The 26,372-nt window shown below is 36.6% G+C and overlaps 1 pseudogene; it reads right to left on the bottom strand.

Moving 5' to 3' along the window:
- LOC129644447 (ribosomal protein L18-like) overlaps positions 1-22,277 on the bottom strand; it is a 33,320-nt pseudogene extending 11,043 nt beyond the window's left edge.
- Between the last annotated feature and the right edge of the window lie 4,095 nt (positions 22,278-26,372).

The raw sequence follows: 26,372 nt of genomic DNA, 5'->3' as shown, positions 1-26,372 counted from the left end.
GGCAAATAGATGGAGAGTCATTGGAAACAGTGACAGACTTTATTTTCTTGGGCTCCAAAATCACTGCAGATGGTGACCGCAGCCATGAAATTAAAAGACATTTGCTCCTTGGATGAAAAGCTATAATAGATCTAGACAGAGTGTTATAAAGCAGAGATGTTATTTTGCCAACAAGGGTCCATCTAGTCAAATTATGGTTTTTCCAGTAGTCATGTATGAATGTGAGAATTGGACCATAAAGAAGGTTGAGCACTGAAGAACTGATGGTTTTGAACTGTGGTGTTGGAGAAGACTCTGGAGAGTACCTTGGACTGCAAGGAGATCAAACCAGTCAATTGTAAATTAAATTAGTCCTGAATATTCATTGGAAGGACTGATGCTGAAGCTGAAGCTGCAATACTTTGGCCACCTGATGCGAAGAGCTGACTCATTGGAAAAGACCCTGATGCTGGGAAAGATTGAAGGCAGGAGGAGAAGGGGACGACAGAGGATGAGATGATTGGATGGCATCACCGACTCTATGGACATGAGTTTGAGCAAGCTCCGGGAGATGGTAAAGAGCAGGGAAACCTTGTGTGCTGCAAGTCTATGGGGTCACAAAGAGTCGGAGGCTACTGAGCCACCGAACAACAAAGCAATTTTATATAATTTGCGATGCTAAGAAAAGTCACCAAAAAATATCTCTATCAAATAGTGGTTTTAATATCCCTTGTTTCAAATAATAGCTTGTTGTGAAATCATAATTTAAATCATTTGCTTTGTATTCAGTGAATCTTTTTATTTGCATTAATGCTTAAATTGGTGATATAAATGTAACAGCCAGGATGTCCTGAATACTTTGGAAGGTATCTCCTTTTTCGCTTTACTGTCTCCTTGTGCTTCATATTTCCATGTCTATCTTGATTATTCTCATTTATTAAATTCAATTCCCCTCCCACTTATTCCCCTCATACTTATTCCTTGCCTGTTCAGATCTCCTGCTGACCTCTAAAAGTCATGGCAGACAAATTCGATATGAATATGAGAGTAAGGATTTGGTCCTTTACTTCTACTGGTTCCTCCAGAGGTCATTTGTTTTATGATAGCACTTTAAAAATGCTCTATATTTTTAAAATGATTTAAAAATACAGTAGGCAAAATGATAAAACATAAAATCTACTAAATTTACAAAACAAGAGAAAACATAGGTACCATCTTCATGAATTTTCTCTAATTTCTTTCTGTGCATTTTGGAGATATAATTAAGATTAAACTTTATAAAAATTAGGACCTTGTAGCTTTTATTTTGGGGCTTCCCAGGTGGCTCAGTGGTAAAGAATCTTCCTCAATGCAGGAGAAGCAAGTTCGATCTCTAGGTTGGGAAGATCTCCTGGAGAGGGAAATGACAACTCTCTCCAGAATTTTTGCCTGGAAAATCCCAGGGACAGAGGAGCCTTGTAGACCACAGTCCAGGGTGTCACAAAGAATTGGATACTACTGAGCACCCATGCAACTTTTATTTTATATTTTGGAAATTTTCCCATTAGTAAGTAATCTTCCAAGACCTGATTTCTAGTAGCTTTATGACATTTCATCATATAGAAGAGTGGCTTTTAGATGCAAAGGTGAAAGTGTTTCCAAGGAATCATACAGTGAAAGAGATGGGCTGTCCTGAAATGAAGCATGGAAACATTTAATATATTGCACCTAATCTGAGGGAGGTGGCAGACAGAGCCCCAGCCCATGACATTCTTTACCCACAAGAATATGTCCCTCTTGTATGAATGGCCTAGAGGAACCATGAAGGAAAAGAGACAAGCCTGCCTCACAGAATTGTTCCCTTCAGTAAAGAATGGAACAAAAAGGTGAAACTTGTCGTCCTCTCTAGCATGATAATTGCTGAACATGGAATCCATAAAAGGAACAATGAAAATCTAAGGTGATTATATAAATAATTTATAGAATAGTAATCATTCAAATTAAATCAATATTATATTTTGATCTTAATGCACTAAGAATGATGCAATCTTTGGTTACATTATTTTCATCAATTAACGCCCCCATCCTAATTTTTACAATGGGGTAGTAGCCATTAAAGTGACCCTAAATTTGCCAGTGTGTCTGGCTTACTGTAAATGGTCATTGGAGATGAAAATTAAGTGTAACATCTCTCAAAAATGTTTACGTTTCCATAAAATCCAAACTCTTTCTTAGAGTAAAATTGTTCACATCAGCAAATCTAATGCTAAGTAGAGAGGGGTTTTTCTAGAATGGAGAGTTTTTTTTTTCCCTCCCCTAATAATAATAGTAGGCTGAATTCTCTAGCCAAGTTTATTGCTTCCAGTAGTATATTCATGTTGGTCATGATCAGTCAACAGGCATCAATATGATACAAATAAATGGAGGCTGGTGACTATTTTGAAGTCATCTATTTTGCATATTTTAGTCTCATGATAAAAATATTTGTGACTAATATTTAGACTTGAAAAACCTTTTTACGTGAAAAGATTATTTTCTGTCCTTAGAGTGCACAAATAGATAAGCTACTTTGAAAACATAAGCTAAATGAAATGTTCATGTGTATCTATTTAGATGATAGAACAGTTTGATGGTTTTCATAAAATACATTTGAAATTATTGTTTTGCGATAATGCTATTTATATAATGGTGATATTACATCCTTAATAAATATTTGAGTTATTTGACTCCTGGTGAGCATCTTTAATTGAAGTTTACCCAGATGTCTAAATTTAGCAATTGGAGGTGTTTTTTTTTTGGCTGAGATTGGAGTTGCAATCAAACCTTGACTGTAATTTCAGTTCAACCTTTTTGCATAATTATTTTGAAGTTGCCGTAATGGAGGAAAACAAAGAGCACATGTGTATGGGAGAGAGACAGACTGAGAGAGAAGAAAAGCAAGGCCATATTTTAAAATAGCATTTGATGGTTTACTAGAAAAAAGAAATAAACTCACCCAATAATGTTAACAAACAGTAAACAACTCATGTAGGATTTTAAAAATTATTATACATTTGTTCTTTATCATTTGTATAGTGCGCAATAACTTTAACAGATCATGTATTTGTTTGCTTCCCTTTGGGACCAGTTATTTCACTGCAGCAAAACACAGTGATTCTGTTTTATAGGTCTGTGGTCAGAGTAAGACATTTTTAAAGATTTGCTTTTTATCTAATTGAAATCTATAATTAAAAAAGAAAAATAAAATGGGGAAGGAAATAATCACCCAAGTCCAAGAAACCCAGAGAGTCCCAAACAGGATAAACCCAAGGCGAAACACCCCAAGACACATAGTAATCAAATTAACAAAGATCAAACACAAAGAACAAATATTAAAAGCAGCAAGGGAAAAACAACAAATAACACACAAGGGAATTCCCATAAGGATAACTGCTGATCTTTCAATAGAAACTCTTCAAGCCAGGAGGGAATGGCAAGACATACTTAAAATGATGAAAGAAAATAATCTACAGCCCAGATTATTGTACCCAGCAAGGATCTCATTCAAGTATGAAGGAGAAATCAAAAGCTTTTCAGACAAGCAAAAGCTGAGAGAATTCTGCACCACCAAACCAGCTCTCCAACAAATACTAAAGGATATTCTCTAGACAGGAAACACAAAAATGGTGTATAAATTCGAACCCAAAACAATAAAGTAAATGGCAACGGGGTCATACTTATCAGTAATTACCTTAAACGTAAATGGGTTGAATGCCCCAACCAAAAGACAAAGACTGGCTGAATGGATACAAAAACAAGACCCCTGCATATGTTGTCTACAAGAGACCCACCTCAAAACAGGGGACACATACAGACTGAAAGTGAAGGGCTGGAAAAAGATTTTCCATGCGAATAGGGACCAAAAGAAAGCAGGAGTAGCAATACTCATATCAGATAAAATAGACTTTAAAACAAAGACTGTGAAAAGAGACAAAGATGGTCACTACATAATGATCAAAGGATCAATCCAAGAAGAAGATATAACAATTATAAATATATATGCACCCAACACGGGAGCACCGCAGTATGTAAGACAAATGCTAACAAGTATGAAAGAAGAAATTAACAATAACACAATAATAGTGGGAGACTTTAATACCCCACTCACACCTATGGATAGATCAACTAAACAGAAAATTAACAAGGAAACACAAACTTTAAATGATACAATAGACCAGTTAGACCTAATTGATATCTATAGGACATTTCATCCCAAAACAATGAATTTCACCTTTTTCTCAAGCGCACATGGAACCTTCTCCAGGATAGATCACATCCTGGGCCATAAAGCTAGCCTTGGTAAATTCAAAAAAATAGAAATCATTCCAAGCATCTTTTCTGACCACAATGCAGTAAGATTAGATCTCAATTACAGGAGAAAAAGTATTAAAAAATCCAACATATGGAGGCTGAACAACACGCTGCTGAATAACCAACAAATCACAGAAGAAATCAAAAAAGAAATCAAAATTTGCATAGAAACGAATGAAAATGAAAACACAACAACCCAAAACCTGTGGGACACGGTAAAAGCAGTCCTAAGGGGAAAGTTCATAGCAATACAGGCACACCTCAAGAAACAAGAAAAAAGTCAAATAAATAACCTAACTCTACACCTAAAGCAACTAGAAAAGGAAGAAATGAAGAACCCCAGGGTTAGTAGAAGGAAAGAAATCTTAAAAATTAGAGCAGAAATAAATGCAAAAGAAACAAAAGAGACCATAGCAAAAATCAACAAAACCAAAAGCTGGTTCTTTGAAAGGATAAATAAAATTGACAAACCATTAGCCAGACTCATCAAGAAACAAAGGGAGAAAAATCAAATCAATAAAATTAGAAATGAAAATGGAGAGATCACAACAGACAACACAGAAATACAAAGGATCATAAGAGACTACTATCAACAATTATATGCCAATAAAATGGACAACGAGGAAGAAATGGACAAATTCTTAGAAAAGCACAACTTTCCAAAACTCGATCAGGAAGAAATAGAAAATCTTAACAGACCCATCACAAGCACGGAAATTGAAACTGTAATCAAAAATCTTCCAGCAAACAAAAGCCCAGGTCCAGACGGCTTCACAGCTGAATTCTACCAAAAATTTAGAGAATAGCTAACACCTATCCTGCTCAAACTCTTCCAGAAAATTGCAGAGGATGGTAAACTTCCAAACTCATTCTATGAGGCCACCATCACCCTAATACCAAAACCTGACAAAGATCCCACAAAAAAAGAAAACTACAGGCCAATATCACTGATGAACATAGATGCAAAAATCCTTAACAAAATTCTAGCAATCAGAATCCAACAACACATTAAAAAGATCATACACCATGACCAAGTGGGCTTTATCCCAGGGATGCAAGGATTCTTCAATATCCGCAAATCAATCAATGTAATACACCACATTAACAAATTGAAAAATAAAAACCATATGATTATCTCAATAGATGCAGAGAAAGCCTTTGACAAAATTAAACATCCATTTATGATCAAAACTCTCCAGAAAGCAGGAATAGAAGGAACATACCTCAACATAATCAAAGCTATATATGACAAACCCACAGCAAACATTATCCTCAATGGTGAAAAATTGAAAGCATTTCCTCTAAAGTCAGGAACAAGACAAGGGTGCCCACTTTCACCATTACTATTCAACATAGTTTTGGAAGTTTTGGCCACAGCAATCAGAACAGAAAAAGAAAGAAAAGGAATCCAAATTGGAAAAGAAGAAGTAAAGCTCTCACTGTTTGCAGATGACATGATCCTCTACATAGAAAACCCTAAAGACTCCACCAGAAAATTACTAGAACTAATCAATGACTATAGTAAAGTTGCAGGATATAAAATCAACACCCAGAAATCCCTTGCATTCCTATACACTAATAATGAGAAAACAGAAAGAGAAATTAAGGAAACAATTCCATTCACCATTGCAACGGAAAGAATAAAATACTTAGGAATATATCTACCTAAAGAATCTAAAGACCTATATATAGAAAACTATAAACCACTGGTGAAAGAAATCAAAGAGGACACTAACAGATGGAGAAATATACCATGTTCATGGATTGGAAGAATCAATGTAGTGAAAATGAGTATACTACCCAAAGCAATCTATAGATTCAATGCAATCCCTATCAAGCTACCAACAGCATTCTTCACAGAGCTAGAACAAATAATTTCACAATTTGTATGGAAAAACAAAAAACCTCGAATAGCCAAAGCGATCTTGAGAAAGAAGAATGGAACTGGAGGAATCAACCTACCTGACTTCAGGCTCTACTACAAAGCCACAGTTATCAAGACAGTATGGTACTGGCACAAAGACAGAAATATAGATCAATGGAACAAAATAGAAAGCCCAGAGATAAATCCACGCACATATGGACACCTTATCTTCGACAAAGGAGGCAAGAATATACAATGGATTAAAGACAATCTCTTTAACAAGTGGTGCTGGGAACTCTGGTCAACCACTTGTAAAAGAATGAAACTAGAACACTTTCTAACACCATACACAAAAATAAACTCAAAATGGATTAAAGATCTAAACGTAAGACCAGAAACTATAAAACTCCTAGAGGAGAACATAGGCAAAACACTCTCTGACATACATCACAGCAGGATCCTCTATGACCCACCTCCCAGAATATTGGAAATAAAAGCAAAAATAAACAAATGGGACCTAATTAACCTTAAAAGCTTCTGCACATCAAAGGAAACTATTAGCAAGGTGAAAAGACAGCCTTCAGAATGGGAGAAGATAATAGCAAATGAAGCAACTGACAAACAACTAATCTCGAGAATATACAAGCAACTCCTACAGCTCAACTCCAGAAAAATAAATGACCCAATCAAAAAATGGGCCAAAGAACTAAATAGACATTTCTCCAAAGAAGACATACAGATGGCTAACAAACACATGAAAAGATGCTCAACATCACTCATTATCAGAGAAATGCAAATCAAAACCACTATGAGATACCATTTCACACCAGTCAGAATGGCTGCGATCCAAAAGTCTACAAGTAATAAATGCTGGAGAGGGTGTGGAGAAAAGGGAACCCTCTTACACTGTTGGTGGGAATGCAAACTAGTACAGCCACTATGGAGAACAGTGTGGAGATTCCTTAAAAAACTGGAAATAGAACTGCCTTATGATCCAGCAATCCCACTGCTGGGCATACACACTGAGAAAACCAGAAGGGAAAGAGACACGAGTACCCCAATGTTCATCGCAGCACTGTTTATAATAGCCAGGACATGGAAGCAACCTAGATGTCCATCAGCAGATGAATGGATAAGAAAGCTGTGGTACATATACACAATGGAGTATTATTCAGCCATTAAAAAGAATACATTTGAATCAGTTCTAATGAGGTGGATGAAACTGGAGCCTATTATACAGAGTGAAGTAAGCCAGAAAGAAAAACACCAATACAGTATACTAACGCATATATATGGAATTTAGAAAGATGGTAACAATAACCCTGTGTACGAGACAGCAAAAGAGACACTGATGTATAGAACAGTCTTATGGACTCTGTGGGAGAGGGAGAGGGTGGGAAGATTTGGGAGAATGGCATTGAAACATGTAAAATATCATGTATGAAATGAGTTGCCAGTCCAGGTTCGAGGCACGATACTGGATGCTTGGGGCTGGTGCACTGGGACGACCCAGAGGGATGGAATGGGGAGGGAGGAGGGAAGAGGGTTCAGGATGGGGAACACATGTATACCTGTGGCGGATTCATTTTGATATCTGGCAAATCTAATACAGTTATGTAAAGTTTAAAAATAAAATAAAATTTAAAAAAAAAATAATAAAAAATAAAAAAAAATAAATAAAAAAGAAAAATAAAAAGCAAAGAAAACAAATTTTTGCCCACTGGACTTCTATATGAACTGTAAACTTTAGAGCTTGAATGAATTTAGACCTCATCTCGTCCAATAGTCTTCCTTTTACAGATGAGGCTTCTTATGTCCAGAAGGTGGTCTAGTTTTCATAAAAGCTCCTTGGAGACATGGTTGGGAGTGAGTGTAAGGTGTTTGTAGTCTTGGGCAGTTTCTTGGCTAACACCCTGTGAAGATGAATTTGTTCTTATTCTTTTGTTTAAGACCTTGTGTATTTATAGGTCCCAGGCAAGCAAGTGCTTTATCATAGCAATTTTACTCATTATCTATTTATAATAATATGCATGACTGACAGTCATATATATTTTTATTTTCTGTTAGGTAAATTTCTATTTTAAATTGTATATTAAAAACATAATTTTTCTAAAACAGTGTCTTAAGTATCAATGTGAAGAAATAGGAAGATTTTGTCATCTAAGAGCAGGCAGCATTATAGTGGGTATAGTGGGTATAACAAATACCCCACTTATTTGTGATTATAACAAATAAGCAACTAGGAATGCTGATCAGATCCTCTTCTAAACATCATTAGAGAATTTTTAAATGACTTGGGTAAGTCCCTTAAGCTATTAGCACTTATATTTCTTTATTGCAAAAAGGTGATAATAGCTGTCCTCTGGCTGTTAACCTTTAACCAATAGGTTGTACACACATTGATTCCTCTTTTATTGAAATATTAAGTTTCTTGATGTGTCTTTGTTCATGACTAGGCTGAATATTTTTTTTTTTTTTAGGCTGAATATTTTTAATGTTCTCCCAGCAGGGCTATTAAAAGAAGACTGAAAAATAGATGAAAGTTGATTCTCAAATTGGAATTTGGATTATTGCTGTGAACTTTCCCTAAGAATCATTTGATCAAATGCAGCTAGCTGCGGACAAAGTTTACCCTAAAGTGGAATACTGTGATTATCTAAGTCAGTGGCTTTCAAATGGTGATCCCTTGACCTGAGGTACCATCACTTAGAAACTTACTAGAAAGCAAATGCTTGGGTCCAACCACAGTTGTACACAGTCAAAAACTCAGGTTGAGACCCAGCCATTTGTGTCTTAATGAGGTCTACACATAATTGTGATGTATGCTGAAATTTGAGAACCAGTGGTCTAAACCAAAAAAAAACTAAAAAAGATAAACTCATGGAAGTCAAACCATCTCAGACTTGGCAACAGAACTTATGAGGTGTTGGATAGATATTTTTTGATGTTCCTTCAAGGGACACGAGACTTTGTGTTAAGCTCACTTGGACATCTTATTCTAGCTTTAGTTTATCACTGAAAATGTTGGAAGAAGTCAGGAAAATTTTAAAGTTTTGATAGTACAGCATTAGGTCATTAAGGAAAATATCATTGCTGCTGAGACATTGGTATCAGAAATCTAATAATTTGTACTGTATACAAATAAAAGCTAAGAAAGGGGGCACTCTGAAAGATTTAGCATGTGTTAAACAGAGGGATGATATGGGGAGGGAGGAGGGAGCGGGGTTCAGGATGGGGAGCACGTGTATACCTGTGGCAGATTCATGTTGATGTATGGCAAAACCAATACAATATTGTAAAGTAATTAACCTTCAATTAAAATAAATAGATTTATATTTAAAAAAAAGAAATAAAATAAAATGCTTTGATCATCTGAATGCTACTCATTTAGCCCTTGTTTTTTTATAAATAAAAGCTTGATTTGGTATTATAATAATGATGGTCTTCAGGTTTTGGGGCTTCCCTGGTTGCTCACCTGGTAAAGAATCTGCTTGCAGTGCAGGAGACCCTGGTTCGATTCCTGGGTCAGGAAGATGCCCTGGAGAAGGGATAGCTTCTCCACTCCAGTATTCTTGCCTGGAGAATCCCATGGGCAGAGGAGCCTGGCAGGCTATATTCTACGAGGTTACAAAGAGTCGGATACGATTGAGCAAGTAACACTAACACTTCAGGTTTAATTTAGCTCTTTGAGATTGAGGAAATTAAAGAAGCTAGAAAGATTTGCTTCATTACAAAGGTATTAAAATTGTATATTCTTTATACAAGAAGTATTTTTTTGTAGTGGAAGTAAGTTTTTTTTTTTCTAAGAAGAAAAATTATAAAACTAATTCAGTGCTGGACAGTTATGATAGTCTGAGCTATTTTTCTGATATTAGCATGAAAGAAGAATGATGCTGGCAAATGTCCAAGGCTAGGTTTGAGCAAGGTGGCCGAATATCAGTGGTTCTCAAAGCAGTGAAGTTTTGGTGTGACCAAAGGTGAAGTGGTGAGTTTGTCAAATTACCTGGGTGTCTTCTATTAAGTTATTTATGTTCCTCGATATCTCACATTCTCCCAACATCCATTTACAGGGCCCATAAGAAACATAATTCATAGATTATGATAAATCTAATATGAATTTGTACTTAAGAATGTCTTACTTATTATGTTTTTATTTCATTTATAATATCCATGTATCTATCTAATGTAGGTGGAACATATTACATATCAGCTAAACTTTAAAGTGTTTCTGTGAAAATAGAGGAAGAAATAAAGCTTAATCATTTCAAACTGATTTCTTTTTATATTTTTTGTAAGCTATCACAATTTTTCTACCTAGAATGGATAATTTGTTTTTTCTCCAAATACTTCTCCCTTTCTGTTATTCTAAATAAAGTTATAAAATATATTCAAAGTGAGATTTTTAGTATTGGGGAGGTTGGAATAAAAGTGAGAGTTTGAGTGTTGGGGAGGTTGGAAGGCCTGTCTTGGCCAATCAATAGATTTTTGTGGGCAAGATGCCTATAAATATTAATTGTTTAAAACCCTACTATTGTCCCTTATCTTTTTGATTCGTTATCATTAATGGACTGATGTAAATTTGTTAATGCCCAGTTTTTTGTTGATGCTGATTTTGTGAAAAGAAATGAAAGTCATCACTTTAGACTTTTGAATATGGAAAGCTGGTTCAGTGAGAGGTGTAGAGCCTTCTTCATCTGATCTTAGGTGAATTGCTGTCCTTGTTGAGATCAGCCCTGGGATTTCTTTGGAAGGAATGATGTTAAAGCTGAAACTCCAGTACTTTGGCCACCTCATGCGAAGAGTTGACTCATTGGAAAAGACTCTGATGCTGGGAGGGATTGGGGGCAGGAGGAGAAGGGCACGACAGAGGATGAGATGGCTGGATGAAAGCCTCGACTCAATGGACATGAGTTTGGGTGAACTCTGGGAGTTGGTGATGGACTGGGAGGCCTGGAGTGCTGCGATTCATGGGGTCACAAAGAGTCGGACACGACTGAGCGACTGAACTGAACTGAACTGGCTGTCAGCTCCATGGACAGTTCTACCCAGTCTTCTCTGCTTCAACCCAAATTAACACTCTGGCCAGGGCCCTGGGTCAGCCTTATTCTTACATGGCTGCCTTCTTCTCTCTAGACATTCTTTTCCATCCATAGTCTCTGTTGCCCTCTCATCAGTATCATCAGTTGCTCTATCAGGTCAAGTCGGATCACGACATTCTTTTAAAGCTCCAGCTCTCTTCTGGAAAACATACTAAAGGCAGAAATAATGCTGAGACAAGGTATAATCAATTTTGATGCAATAGACATATACCCTGAACTTGAGGAACACAATATACTTTCAAAAATAAGGTATATACCACACAGTGGCAGAACACAAGACCCCTCTGAAGACTTTGAGTCATCTGTTATGTGCTGTTCTCATAACAGTCTTCTTAATAACTCAGTTTCTTGTATACATTGCTGTGAGTACCTGATTAATATCTCAAAAGTATATTTTATAAGGGCATGGTCTGTAGCTGTTTGGTGTGCTATATGTGGACTCTGATCTTAGTGCCAACTCAAGAGTGTTTAAGAATATAAACTGGAAGGGTTCTGAAGAAGAAAACATCATTGAGAAATAGGAGAGCAAAGGAAATTTTATCAAGTGACATGAGGTGAATCTGAATACAGTGTAAAACTATTGGTAATATTAATATATGGGCTGGTGGGTACAATCTAGATAGACATGGTTGTCCTGTAATTCCAATCAGGGAAGCATCATGGAAACAAGGAACAAGGCCAGCACGTAAAGGATGTTCTTATTTAGCTTGAGCAGAGAGTTCCATATGAAATGATAGAAGAGGAGGTTAAACGTATGAAGTGGATGGTGATGGAACACTTGGCTTAATGTGGTTTAAACTGGTTCCTGGGAGCCTATTTGGCTTATCTCTTCCCACCTTTGGAAAATCAGCCATAATGAAAGTACTTACATGGTAGAAATGGACAAATGGTACAAATTAGGGCTCCTGTTCTTCCAATAAGCACCCATACAGAACCAGTTGCTAAATATTTGTAAGCAAATCACTACATTGGTTCTTAGGTTTCAAAGGTGGTGCTTGTTTCTAGGTTCAAATAGGTAGCAAGACAAAACTGAAATATTTGTAAGATTAAAAGCCACTATTTAGCACCATCATAGTGTGGAACTATTGCAATGAATAAACTCTAAGAATATTGAAGCTAGTAATTTCAGTTAGAAAATAACATGACAAAATTGATGGTTTAGGAAGGTTTGCTTGTTTTGGCACTTTTGCAATAATCTGTTGTCTTGATTTTTTTCCTTAAGTTTCTTCATATCAGTGAAACTCTTCCTGTTCTCAGAAAATAATCCTGTTTTAGGATAACTTCAAGCCCATAGAAAACCATGACACTGAGATTTAAAAAATTTATTTACTTTTATATTTATTCTAATTTTCCTTATGAAAAAGTAAATTAAACAATTTCTTATATAAATAAATCATTATAAAAATTAAATAATGCATAAAAGTATAAAAGAGCAATCACCCATAGCATATAGACAGCAATTATTAAATTTTTTTAATTATTTTAAAAATAAACCAATAATTCCAATTTCTTTTCATTCTTTCATTTTTCTTTGTAATTCTTACTATCATCTAATCAAAAATACTTAATTTTTTATTTACTCTTTCTCCTCTTTGAAAATATATCAGTTCAGTTCAGTTCAGTCACTCAGTCATGTCTGATTCTTTGTGAGCCCATGGACCACAGCACGCCAAGCCTCCCAGTCCATCACTAGCTCCCAGAGTTTACCCAAACTCATGTCCATTGAGTCCAGGCTGCCATCCAACCATCTCATCCTCTGTCATCCCCTTCTCCTCCTGCTTTCAATCTTTCCCAGCATCAAGGTCTTTTCAAATGAGTCAGCTCTTCACATCAGGTGGCCAAAGTATTGGAGTTTCAGCTTTAACATCAGTCCTTCCAATGAACACCCAGGAGTGATCTCCTTTAGGATGGACTGTCTGGATCTCCTTGCAGTGCAAAGGACTCAAAGAGTCTACTCCAATATCACAGTTTGAAAAGCATCAATTCTTTGGCAATCAGCTTTCTTTATAGTCCAAATTGCACATCCATACATGACTACTGGAAAAACCATAGCTTTGACTAAACAGACCTTTGTGGTAATGTCTGTCAAAGTAATGTCTCTGCTTTTTAATATGCTATCTAGGTTGGTCATAACTTTCCTTCCAAGGAGTAAGCATCTTTTAATTTCATGGCTGCAGTCACCATCTTCAGTGATTCTGGAGCCCCCCAAAATAAAGTCTTCACTGTTTCCCCATCTATTTGCCATGAAGTGATGGGACCGGATGCCAAGATCTTAGTTTTCTGAATGTTGAACTTTAAGCCAACTTTTCTACTCTCTTCTTTTACTTTCATCAAGAGGTGCTTTAGTTCTTCTTCACTTTTTGCCATAAGGGTGGTGTCATCTGTATATCTGAGGTTATTGATATTTCTCCTGGTAATCTTGATTCCAGCTTGTGTTTCATCCAGCCCAGTGTTTCTCATGATGTACTCTGCATATAAGTTAAATAAGCAGGGTGACAATATAAAGCCTTGACATACTCCTTTTACTATTTGGAACCAGTCTGTTGTTCCATGTCCAATTCTAACAGTTGCTTCCTGACCTGCATACACATTTCTCAAGAGGCAGATCATGTGGTCTGGTATTCCCATCTCCTTCAGAATTTTCCACCGTTTATTGTGATCCACACAGTCAAAGGCTTTGGCATAGTCAATAAAACAGAAATAGATGTTTTTCTGGAACTCTCTGCTATTTCGACAATCCAGCGGATGTTGGCAATTTGATCTCTGGTTCCTCTGCCTTTTCTAAAACCACCGTGAACATCTGGAAGTTCATGGTTTGTGTATTGCCAAAGCCTGGCTTGGAGAATTTTGAGCATTACTTTACTAGCATGTGAGGTGAGAGAAATTTTTCAGTAGTCTGAGCATTCTTTGGCATGCCTTTAATGCTATTTGAATGAAAACTGACCTTTTCCAGTCCTGTGGCCACTGTTGAGTTTTCCAAATTTGCTGGCATATTGAGTGCAGCACTTTCACAGCATCATCTTTCAGGATTTGAAATAGCTCAACTGGAATTCCATCACCTCCACTAGCTTTGTTCATAGTGATGCTTTCTAAAGCCCATTTGATTTCACATTCCAAAATGTCTGGCTCTAGGTGAGTGATCACACCATCGTGATTATCTGGGTCATGAAGATCTTTTTATTATAGGACTTCTGTGTAGTCTTGTCACCTCTTCTTAATATCTTTTGCTTATGTTAAGTCCATACCATTTCTGTCTTTCATTGAGCCCATCTCTGTATGAAATGTTCCCTTGGTATCTCTAATTTTCTTGAAAAGATCTCTAGTCTTTCCCATTCTATCATTTTCCTCTGTTTCTTTGCACTGATCACTGAGGAAGGGTTTCTTATTGCTTCTTGCTATTCTTTGGAAAAGCATTCAAATGGGAATATGTTTCCTTTTCTCCTTTGCTTTTCGCTTCTCTTCTTTTCACAGCCATTTGTAAGGCCTCCTCAGACAGCCATTTTGCTTTTTTGCATTTCTTTTTCTTGGGGATGTTCTTGGTCCCTGTCTCCTGTACAATGTCATGAACTTCTGTCCATATTTCATCAGGCACTCTGTCTATTAGATCTAGCCCCTTAAATCTATTTTTCACTTCCACTGTATAATTGTAAAGTTTTTTATTTTGGTCATACCTGAATGGTTTAGTGGTTTTCCTACTTTCTTCAATTTAAGTCTGAATTTGGCAATAAGGAGTTCATGATCTGAGCCACAGTCAGCTCCCTGTCTTGTTTTTGGTGACTGTATAGAGCGTCTCCATTTTTGGCTGCAAAGAATATAATCAATCTGATTTTGGTGTTGACCATCTGGTCATGTCCATGTCTAGAGTCTTCTCTTGTGCTGTTGGAAGATGGTGTTTGCTATGATCAGTGCATTCTCTTGACAAAACCTTATTAGCCTTTTCTCTGCTTCATTCTGTACTCCAAAGCCAAATCTGTCTGTTACTCCAGGTGTTTCTTGACTTCCTTCTTTTGCATTCCAGTCCCCTCTACTGAAAAGGACATCTTTTTTGGGTGTTAGTTCCAAAAGGTGTTGTTGGTCTTCATAGAACCATTCAACTTCAGCTTCTTCAGCATTACTGGTCAGAGCATAGACTTGGATTACTGTAATATTGATTGGTTTGCCTTGGAAACGAACAGAGATCATTTTGTCATTTTTGTGATTGCATCCAAGTACTGCATTTCAGACTCTTTTGTTGATTATGAGAGCTGCTCCATTTCTTCTAAGGGATTCTTGGCCACAGTAGTAGATATAATGGTCATCTGATTTAAATTTACCCATTTCAGTCCATTTTAAGTCACTGATTCTTAAAATGTTGATGTTCACTTTTGCCATCTCCTGTTTGACCACTTCCAATTTGCCTTAATTCATGGACCTAATATTCCACGTTCCTATGTGATATCTCTCTTTACAACATTGCACCTTGCTTCTATCACCAAGCACATCCACTACTGGGTGTTGTTTTTGCTTTGGCTTTGTCTCTTCATTCTTTCTTGAGTTATTTGATATATAAAATATATAACAACAATATAAATCCACCAGTTTTTTCCTCCTAGTTTCAAGATTATATTATTTAAAATTTTAAATCCATTTATGTATTAAATAAAATTTGAAATAAATTATGAGATTGGCTTCAATATTTCTTTTTAAATTTCTTCTTCAGTTGTCCTAAACCTTTTAATTGTTGTTCTGTTTAAATACCACTGTAGCCATTTCTGAATTTTCCTATGTACTTTTCTATGTACTCCTATGAATTTTCCTATGTACTCTGTGTTTCTTGTTTTATATTAATTTCATTTAATCATTCATTGTGTAACTTATCCAACAAATACTTACTAGATAATACTATGTACCAGGCATTGCACATGTTGAATGGTATTGGGACCATGAATTCCATCCCTGATTAACTCAGAGTTCTTTTTAAAGCTCTACATAGTTCTGTTTAGCTTAGTCTAGTGACTAGTACTCTTGCCTGGAAAATCCCATGGATGGAGGAGCCTGGTAGGCTGCAGTCCATGGGATCATTAAGAGTCGGATACCACTGAGCGACTTCACTTTCACTTTTCACTTCCATGCATTGGAGAAGGAAATGGCAACCCACTCCATTGTTCTTGCCTGGAGAATCCCAGGGACGGGGAAGCCTGGTGGGCTGTTGTCTATGGGATCGCACAGAGTCGGGCACTACTGAAGTGACTTAGCAGCAGCAGCAGCAGTGACTAGTGAATTGATTTCTTTTTAAGTTCTTGCCTGTGATTTGAAGATTTAAGTAGTGAAGTAATGGACCTGAGTGCTATAATGAAAACCAAGGGGAAAGAGCAAGGGGATCATGGAGGAAAAGAATCTATATTTAAACTCTGAGTTAGAGATAGAATTCTCCTAAATAAAATATTTTAAAGAAATTATCTTTCAAAATTCACATTTCTTCACTTATTTGTGGAAAAAAAATGGGGGCACATATAGAACAAATTTTAGTGCAATAAATTTAAGAAATTAATAAGACAAATTCCTGTATTTATGGAGCTTACAGATTTTTCAGCTAAGAAGTCAGAAAAAACAGATATAGCACTGGGGATACAGTAACAAAAACATGCCTAAGGCAATTTCATCAAAGCCCCAGAGGGTATGGATTGGCTTTCCAGAAGAAGACAAGTGAACTTGAGCTGGATCTTCAGATTTGATTATGAGTACTTCAGAAACAGAAGTGCAGAATGTCATGCAAGTTCATAGACTTCTCTAAATTAGAGATAGTGTGAATTTTACAGAAGAAAACTTTAGCAATAGTTCAGAAGAAAAAAAAAAAAATTTCTTGTGCTTAAAGAAGGGCTAGTTGCCTGATGCCTCTAAATAGTCCTGTTGTGTAAGTTGAGGAAGAGGATGCTAAAGAATATTAGCTTGAGCCATTTCTTAGAAGACTTTGTGTTAAAGACTGTTGGCTACATACACATACACTGTTTTCCTTACAAATGACACCCTAAGTTTTTTGCAGAAATGATGTGCCCAAGAAAATGTACATTCCTAAGGCTTCTGGGAATGACCAGATTACACAATTTCTTATGTATTTAACTTATTTTAACAGTTATTTATTGTTATCTGCTCTAAGCCAGACACTCTTTTAGGCACTGGAAATACAGTAATTAAAACACACATACACACACACACACAAATGAAACAGACAGTCTCTAATCTGGATGAGCTTAATTCTAGTAGGGGAAAGGGAGGCCATTCAACACAAGTCCCTTCAAAAAGTAAATATATAGTAAGCTGCAGAAATACCATGGGAAAAAAACAGGCAAGAAAATGGTTTTCTTTTTAAATAGGATGGTCATAGAGAGCTCTGTTGTTGGAACAAAAATTTAGAGGTAAGGAAGAATTCCTCATTGATTTCTAGGAAGAGAGATTTCAAGGTAGGAGGAACAGAAAGTACTGATACCCCAAATCAACGATGTGCCTAGTGTGTTCAAGGAAAATCAATAATAGGAAAGATAGTCAGAGAGGAACTCAGAGGGTAGATGCTCAAGAATTCTGTGGGCATTTTACTCAGTGTGAGATTGGAAGCCATTGAAAATTTTGAGCAGAGAAATGGCAGTCTCTGATTTGACTTTTAATAGAATCTCTCTGGCTCCTGTGCTGATGGTAGATTTTAAGAGATCAAGGTTAATGGAAGAGAGGGACATTATGAAGTTTTTAGAGTCATCAATGAGACATGCTAGTGGCTCAGACCAGGATGGAAGTAGGGAAGATGAAAGGAAGTGGTCAGAGTCTGTGTACATTGTATTTTGAAGATAGGTAGTTTGCTGAGAGCATGTGGGTGTGAAAATAACATAGGAGTTGGAGAAAATTATGAGTGTCTATCCTAAACTAATGGTAGATTGTTATGATTGTTAATTGAGAAACCCAGATGGGAAAGATTTGGGGGAAAAAGAGTTCTGTGGTTACTGTTCTGCTTTGGTTATTTATTTTTTTAAGGTGTAGACATCAAGGATTCAGTTGGGACCTGTAAAATTGAGAGGTCTATTAACACTTTTATAGAACTGTCATGGATTTAGGTAGGGGAGAATTCTTTAGGGGAAATATTTATTTGGATCCCTTTAGCATAAGGCAGTGTTAAAGTATTGATACTATGAAAGGTTGTCAAAGGACTGAATGTACATAGAGAGGCAAAGGGAAGAGCTGAGTCATGGGGCTTTCCCTGGTGAAGAATTTGAGTTGGGAGGGGCACTAGCAAAGGAGATTTAAAAGCAACCTGACAGGTAGGAAGTAAACCAAGAGAGTAGGGCGTTCTGTATGTCAAGGAAGTTTCAGAGAGGATAGAGAGATTAACTATTCCAAATGCATGCTGTAGTACAAGCTAGGAGAGAACAGAAAATGCCCATTGAATTTAGCAATGTGGAGTTCATCGGCGAGCTTGGCGAGACAACTGAGTGGAGTGGTGAAGTTAAGATCTGGCTTAATTGAGGCCAAGAGAAAGTGGGAAGAGAAGTGTTGGAAAGAATTGTGATACACAAGTCATTTCTTCAAGGAACTGTGCTATTAAAATAAAGGTCAAAGGAGCAGTTCTAAAAGTATGATACAAATGAACTTGTGTACAAAGCAGAAACAGACTCACAGACTTAGAGAATAAATTTATTATTACCATGGGAGAAAGGTGGGAGGGAGGGATAGGTAGGGAGTCTGAGATTGACATGTACACACTTCTGTGTTTAACCAACAAGGACCCACTGTATAACACAGGGAATTCTGCTCACTATTCTGTAACAGCATAATTGGGAAAAGGATTTGAGAGAATAGATACACACATATGTATAATTGAATCACTTTGTTGCACACCTGAAACTAGCACAACACTGTAAATCAGCTGTACTCCCAATATAAAATAAGTTAACAACAACAAAAAGTTAAGGGGACTGCAAACTTGAGATTTTTCTTAAAACTAAGGTTTAGAAATGACAACATGTCTATTTGCTGATGAGAAATAATAAGAGACATAGAACAGTATTCTCTGGTGGATGAAATAGACAAATATTATGCACAAGAGGAAGTTTTAGAAAAATATTCAGTCAAAGCTGGCAGGTGAGAAGATGTGGAGATGGAAGTTTATGGAAAATTTCTGTTACTTGTTTCAGGTTTTGTAGGCAAATATACAGCAAGCTCATAAGCTGAATGTGAAGATGTCCTATGGAGATATGGAGGCTTAAGTAGAGCAAAATGTGTGAACTAGGCCTTGTTGGACAGTGGTGAAATGAATTAACTAGGGAGGCTGCTGCATACCAGGAAGCCCCCTTTCCACTCTTGCCTGCATGGATTAAGGATGCAGTGATGAAAGCACAGTAGCTATCTTGCAATTATGGCATAAGAATTGTGTGGCCAGCATTTCACATGAGTAAATGGAAAGAACCTTTCATTTGTTTGTAATTTTGGAGACATTCTACCTTTCCTTCACTTACATCTAGACTTCCCAGTGTATGAGAAAAATAAAATGTCTGGGTAATCTTTGATAGTTCTTTGATCTCCTGAACCTCTATTCTAAAATATACTATAAGCTTGGCCTTATTTATTAGTTGAAGGAATTCACCAAAGTTTTTGAAAAAGAATATGACATGACATGCAAAATGCTGGGCTGGATGAATCACAAATTGGGATCAAGATTGCTGGGAGAAATACCAACTACATCAGATATGAAGAAGATACCACTCTAATGGCAGAAAGTGAAGAGGAAGTAAAGAGCCTCTGGATGATGGTGAAAGAGGAGAGTGAATAAACTGGCTTAAAACTCAACATTCAAAAAACAAATATCATGGCATATATTTTTATAACTCCACGGCAAATAGGTGGAGGAAAAATGGAAACAGTGACAGACTTTATTTTCTTGGGCTCCAAAATCATTGTGGATGGTGACTGCAGCCATGAAATTAAAAGACACTTGCTCCTTGGAAGAAAAGCTGTGACAAACCTAATGTGCGTCAGTCACTCAGTCATGTCTGACTCTCTGCAACCCCATGGACTGCAGCCTGCCAGTCTCCTCTGTCCATGGAATTCTCCAGGCAAGAATACTGGAAGGGGTAACCATTATCTTCTCCAGGGGATCTTCTTGACCCAGGGATCGAACCCAGGTCTCCTGCATTGCAGGCAGATTCTTTGCTGTCTGAGCCACTAGGGAAGCCCCTAAGTGTGAAAGTGTTAGTTACTCAGTCATGTCCAGCTGTTTGTGACCCCATGGACTGTAGCCTGCCTGGCTTCTCCGTCCATGGAATTCTCCAGCCAAGAATATTGGAGTAAGAAGCCATTCACTTCTCCAGAGAATCTTCCCAACCCAAGGATTTCTTGCACTGTAGGCAGATTCTTTACTGTTTAAGCCACCGGGGAAGCCCCAAAAACCTAGACAACATATTAAAATACACAGATATCACTTAGCTGACAAAGGTTTCTATAGTCCAAACTATGGTTTTTCCAGTAGTCAGGTATGCATGTGAGAGTTGGCTGATGCTTTCAAATTGTGGTACTGGAGAAGACTCAAGAGTTTCTTGGACTGTATGGAGATCAAACCAGTCAATCCTAAAGGAAATCATCCCTGAATATTCATTGGAAGAACTGATGCTGATGCTCCAATACTTTGGCCACCTGGGGTGAAGAATCAAGTCCTTGGAAAAGACCCTGATGCGGGAAATATTGAAGAGAAAGGACGAGTGGTGGCAGAGCATGAGATGTTTGGATGGCATCATTGACTCAATGGACATGAATCAGAGCAAACTACAGGAGATAATGAAGGACCGGAGAACCTGGTGTGCTGCAGTCTATGGGTTCACAAAGAGTAAGATGCAACTTGTTAACTGAAAAACAACACATGACATGACTGCTACTGAGGTTTAGAAGATCACTCTGATATGACAGTTGGATTTTCCCAAAGTATGCATAACCTCCATTTCTTGATGACACTGGTTTGGCTTAGAGTCAAAAGCATTGCATAGAATTTACTGATGCTTGTGCCTGGAAGGAGCATTTTTCAGTCAAAACTCATTGAAATATGGTACTAACAGGTTGTTTTTGTTGTTGCTGTAGTTAATTATTAGGTGAATGCAATGGTGTTAAAGATGCCTGAGAATAAATTGCTGTAGGCCTTCAAATTCATAGCAGTAGACTTTAGGTTCCCATAACAGGTTTTGGAGATACCCTGCCAGTGTTCCCCTGTAAACAGTCAGAGTGAATTGTGGCCTTCAAAATATCATAAAGGTTCTATTTCGTCATTGAAGGTCCTGTATTCATTTTAGGTTGCTCAATACATAAGTCCTTAAATAATCATTTCTTATGAAATAACAGAGAGATAGATTTTAAAAACTGAGCTCATTTTGGCATCCTGTAAAGTTTAGCAAGTAATAAGCTTTCATTAACTCTGTTAAAATTCTGTCTGATATTCTCCAACTCACCTGAACTGCCTCTTGAGAAATCTATATGCCGGTCAGGAAGCAAGAGTTAGAATTGGACATGGAACTGGTTCCAAATTGGGACAGGAGTACATCAGGGCTGTATATTGTCACCCTGTTTATTTAACTTATATGCAGAGTGCATCATAAGAAATGTTGGGCTGGGTGAAACACAAGCTGGAATCAAGATTGCCGGGAGAAATATCAATAACTTCAGATATGCAGATGACACCACCCTTATGGCAGAAAGTGAAGAAGAACTAAAGAGCCTCTTGATGAAACTGAAAGAGGAGAGTGAAAAAGTTGTCTTAAAACTCAACATTCAGAAAACGAAGATCATGGCATCTGATCCCATCATTTCATGGCAAATAGAAGGGCAAACAGCGGAAACAGTGGCTGACTTTATTTTTTGGGGCTCCAAAATCTCTGCAGATGGTGACTGCAGCCATGAAATTAAGAGACACTTGCTCCTTGGAAGTAAAGTTATGACCAACCTAGACAGCATATTAAAAAGAAGAGACGTTACTTTGTCAACAAAGGTCGTCTCGTCATGGCTATAGTTTTTCCAGTAGTCATGTATGGATGTAAGAGTTGGACTGTGAAGAAAGCTGTGTGCCAAAGAATTGATGCTTTTGAACTGTGGTGTTGGAGAAGACTCTTGAGAGACTTTTGGACTGCAAGGAAATTCAATCAGTCCATCCTAAAGGAAATCAGTCCCGAGTATTCATTGGAAGGACTGATGTTGAAGCTGAAACTCCGATACTTTGGCCACCTGATTCAAATAACTGACTCATTTGAAAAGACCCTGATTCTGGGAAAGATTGAAGGAGGGAGGAGAAGGGGACGACAGAGGATGAGATAGTTGGATGGCAACACCGACTCAATGGACATGAGTTTGGGTAAATTCTGGGAATTGGTGATAGACAGGGAGGCCTGGAAGTATTGCAGTCCATGGGGGTCTCAAAGAGTCAGACACAACTGAGCAACTGAACTGATACTGATTCTCCAACTCACGGTAACATCTGCACAGATACATGTGATGGTATTCTGGACTCATTGGAAAAGACCTTGATGCTTGGAAAGATTGAGGGCAGGAGGAGAAGGGGACGACAGAGGATAAGATGGTTGGATGGCATCACTGACTTGAAGGACATGAGCTTGAGCAAGCTCCAGGAGTTGGTGGACAGGGAAGCCTGGTGTGCTGTAGTCCATGGAGTTGCAAAGAGTCAGACACAACTGAGCAACTGAACTGAACTGATTTTGGGAATACTGAGATAGTCGACTTATTTTGTGGCAACAATTTAAAAATACTTTTCTGCTCAAACTACCAATGTATTGTGACAAAATGCTAATTCTCATGATTTTGAAGATCCATGTAAATGACTACATGATGGAACTTTCTAAAGCTAAATCCAAATGACTGTCTTATTTCGTTGAATTTTTTACCTATACATTTCTTGTTTTGTGCCAAGCATCGGGCTAGGGGAAGAGATAAAGCAGTGGACAAGAAAGACAGGCCTAGTCAACAGAGGGCAAATCTATTTTATGAAAGAAAGAGAACTAAATTTACTGACCACATATTAAGTGACAGTTAAATATACATCAAACCCTTGACATATATTTTACATACTCACTACTCTGCCATCCCATCGCTTAGTTCAGGTTCATACAACTGTAATGCCACCACAATTGAATGTCTTTCTAGTTAAAAGTAATTAAGGGGATTTAGAAATGAACATAAGGTGGGAGCCTCTTGTTGAAAAGTCAACAATATTTGAAATATATTCATGTAACCTGAATAATATAGCACCTAGAAGTTTTGATATAATGAAACTTTATTCTAGATTTTAATTAGCTACTGTGCAATGAACATTTTAGAAATTATTACCACTAAGATAGCACTGGATGTAAGATTTAAATGTCAAGGATTCTTTAAACTGAAAAAAGTCATAGTAATTACTAGAGGATAAATAGTGCCTCTTTTTAAAAATATAAAGTTTGATTACTTGGTTTGTGGACTATTCTGGCTTCATCATTGTCATTTTCTTGAACTTTCCTTAGCTCAATTTAGAAAGTTTTCTCTCTTTCTTATGGCTTTTTCTTCAGAAGGTTCTTCAAAAGAAGAAGGCAGTTGAAATTCATGATTAAATGAGGTATTTTTATATGGAAACTTGCTATAGTTGCATAGATTGTTGTTTTTCTGGTCTTTTACTTAATCTCCTAGCTTTCTCATTGTTTTTTCTGCTTTAGAAGGTGTAATAAGTTATGTTCATATTACAAAGAAAATCTACTAACAGGGTGGTACAAACCTTCTCAGTATGGGAAGATGGATGGTTTTATTCTATTACCTTTCCTTTACAGCAATTTCAACTTTTTAACCAATTAAAATAATAGCAATTTGATTAACACAAATTTTATGTTTAAATTTTTTAAATAAGTGTGGAAAGAATTAATGTATACCTCTTAATCCTCTGATAAACCCATCTGGGCAATAAGCATAAATTTTAGGCAATATTTTACATTTGAAAAACAATATCAAAATACTGGTTTAGTTATCATATCACTGAATTACCTACTGTTTTGATGCTCAGTAGCATTAACATTTATGGACTCACTAAAGGGACCTGAGAGTAATTTTTCCTTCATGAAAGTTCAAGACCTCAACTACAGAGGAAATGACACTTCCTAAATTAGACATATGCTTGCGAAGAAAATATTTCCTAACCAGTTATCAGGTACAGTGACTTGGGGGAAAACACCCAAAACACCAACAAGAGAATATCATTTGCATATGAAAAAATCAGAATTTCCATCAAGCTTAGTAACCTGAATGTTTTCCATGACACAAGAAGATCCTAAACAAGATCTTTATTTTCATTAAACAATCCATAGCTGACAATTTTACATGAAAGACAGTTTGCTAAAGAAGTAAATGTTTATGAAGATTTTTTAATTTCTTGTTTCTCTTTACTTTTTTGCAAAACAATTTGAAAAATAGATTAAACCTACAGTTTTGTGCATTTATTGTTTAAAAGAAAATATCAGTAAATGCAGCAGTTAAAATTGTAGTGTGTCCTTGGTAAGGTGCATATATGGTTGGTAAATTAATGTCATGAATTAGTAATTTAAATTAAACTTTGTATTGAGGTCATTGCTAATGTTGCTATAAATATATGGGCTTCTCTATAGATTTTGTAGTTTGAATATAATATTGATTATCTAGATAACTAGATGCATACATGTATGTATGTATTTTTTGTAATAGGTATATAAAGACCCTTTTCTGAGAAAAGAAGTCTTGAGAATTATTTTAGGGCAAAATTTCCCTTGTAAGAAACATAAAAAAAATTTACTCTATAATGCCACCGACATTTGGGAAAGATGGGCTATTTTTTTAAGTGAATAAGTGGTATACAATGTTCTGAACATTGATTTCTTGGTCTATAAAATGGGGCTTGAAAAGGAGGAGGTCTGGAGAGGGAACTGAATAATACTGCTTGAGCTTATTGTCTATTTTTGCAGGATTATAAATTTCTAAGGGATAGTGTAAACTGAGCATGAATTTATCTTTTTTTCATAGTTCTCTAGGTTTACAAATTGGTTATCTGACAGCTTCTTGCTCTTGTGAAATACACATTTTCCTTCCCAAATGGAAAGGCAGAGAGCTTTTTTTATTGATATAATTAAGAGTGTTACTGCTGGAAAACAAATTTTAAAGCATTGCCTATGTAGTGTTCCAATAATTGATAAATTTATAAATAAATGAAATTTAGACAAGGAAGTTAATTGATAAACAATCTTTTTAACAGCCATTTTTACAGTACTGTTAAATAGGTAAAATGCTATAAAAATGTTTTGTATTTTCTTTTTGTTAAATGACTTGATAAAATGTATTATATTCCTGGATTTGGTGGGGGGTATATTTATTGTTCAAAAGAAAACCTGTGTCAATAGATGAAGCACTTAAAAATCTTTAGATGTTGTAAAAAAATTTTAAAAAGCCAAAGTTACTGGATCTACTTAGTAAATTACAACTTTAGTGTAATAAATGGATCATATATTCCAATGACTGCTTTGGTTGGTTTCTCTAATAGTGCTTTTTTAATACTGTTCAGACAGAGTGCAAAGATTCAGGGTGAACATGACCCTGGTGAGATAATGCTATGTGCTTCTTGTGTGTCTGTGCTAGAATAAAAGTAATGGGAAAGACTGTAGAAAAGAGAGAACCAAAAAATGGGGGAGAATACTATGCACGAATAAAAAAAGTGAAGTTGGAATATTATGGAAGAAGCAATACATAGGTACACAGATATCATTAAATATTTCAAATTTAGTAAAATATTATTTTGAAAATATTTACCATTCAGGCCTTTTCTGGTGGCTCAACAGTAAAGAATCTGCCTGCAAATGCAGGAAATGCACGCAAGAGACACACATTCCATTACTGGGTGGGGAGGATCCTCTGGAGTAGAAAATGGCAACCCACTCCAGTATTCTTGCCTGGAAAATTCCATGGACAGGGGAGCCTGGAGGGTTACAGTCCATGGGGTCACAAAGAGTTGGACACAACTGAGCAACTGAACACAAACACACATTTAACATTCAGAGAGGATGATTCACTTACCTAAATTTATAATAATGGTTAAA

The sequence above is a fragment of the Bubalus kerabau genome, chromosome 2, assembly GCF_029407905.1.
Source record: "Bubalus kerabau isolate K-KA32 ecotype Philippines breed swamp buffalo chromosome 2, PCC_UOA_SB_1v2, whole genome shotgun sequence".
Lineage (NCBI taxonomy): Eukaryota > Metazoa > Chordata > Mammalia > Artiodactyla > Bovidae > Bubalus > Bubalus kerabau.
This window is presented reverse-complemented; position numbering and strand designations above follow the sequence as displayed.